The following is a 1,281-nucleotide window of genomic DNA, read 5'->3' on the forward strand; positions in this document are numbered from 1 at the left end:
CCGCCCGCCACAGGACCTTCTGGAAAGCCCTTTCCTGAGCCGGCCACTGAAGTGCCGGTCCTGAGGTGTCTTTCCGCCCGGAGCCGGGCGCCGGGAAGGCCCGAGACGCGGGCGCTCTGGCCGTGGGTGTCCGTGCGTTTGCTCCCGGGCAGGGCTCGGTTTCGCCAGTGGCCACGCTGGTGACGGCCGGAGCGCGGGCCGCAGCCGGTCTGGCCCGGATTCGTGCTCTTCCTCACCTGCCCCCGTCTGAGGCGCCAGCTAGGCCGGAACCGCCTCGGAGGAGGTGCAGGCCGGCCCCCGCCAACGACTCGGCTACTGGGGTCAGGTCCAAAGTCTGTTCTGAAGATCCTCCACCTGAACTCGAAAGAGCAGCCACGCGAGCACCCTGTCCTGGGAGGGCGGCCGCGCTGCCTCGGCCGAGCACACCCAGCGCCGAGCCAGGCGGCGCGACAGCGGCTTTCTCAGCCCAGCCGCCGGCTTTCTTGAGCAGCTTTGAAGTTCAGGAGACGATAACCTCGATGTGACAGAAGGCCAGCTCTCTCTGAGGCATAATATAGGGTTCATTGTTCCTGATGAACGAAACTTCTAGGGCAGAAGGATAGGCTGTTTTAATTAATCCACTGGCAGCATTTTAGGCCTTTTTAGGCTGAGCATCTAGAAAAATAGGTCGGTTTGGTTTTCTTTTACTTTTGTCTAGTAACTCAGATGAAATGCTTCAGAGTTAGAGCCATTGGCAGCACGCTGAATCAGGCAAAATAAGTTTTCCATTTATGAAAATGCAAAACACCATAAAATATGGACGCAGTCTACTGTGCATTTTCAGACATGTTGATCACTTGCAAATACCTTATTTGCAAAATCTGTTTGGTGAATTTAGGAGACGGCAAAACAGCCCGTGGAAGCCACCAGCCTCCTGAGAGGCCTGCTCTGACCTCTGGTGTGGGGAGGGCGCCCCAAAGGGCTGAGGCGGGGAATGGCGGCCTGGCCTCAGACGGGCAGCTCCGGCTGTGCCCTGCGTGCAGACAGGCCAGCTCCGGGCCACCCCCGCCCCAGCGTCTCCTTGCCCGCTCCGCGCACAGGGGTTGGGTTTCTGTGCTTTGTTCTCTGTGCGGCCTCACCATTGATTAAGGCCCGTCGGGCAGGTTAACCAGCCTGTTGGTTTTTCACGCTGGGATCGTGTTCTCCACCCGACCCTGTCCTGTGCAGGTGGGTCCTGCCAGGCCGGGCAGGCTGGGTGCCCTCCCGGTGGGCTGTTTGCTCTCCAAACAGGAGATGCTCTGA

The sequence above is a fragment of the Balaenoptera acutorostrata genome, chromosome 1 (assembly GCF_949987535.1).
Source record: "Balaenoptera acutorostrata chromosome 1, mBalAcu1.1, whole genome shotgun sequence".
In the NCBI taxonomy this organism is placed as follows: domain Eukaryota; kingdom Metazoa; phylum Chordata; class Mammalia; order Artiodactyla; family Balaenopteridae; genus Balaenoptera; species Balaenoptera acutorostrata.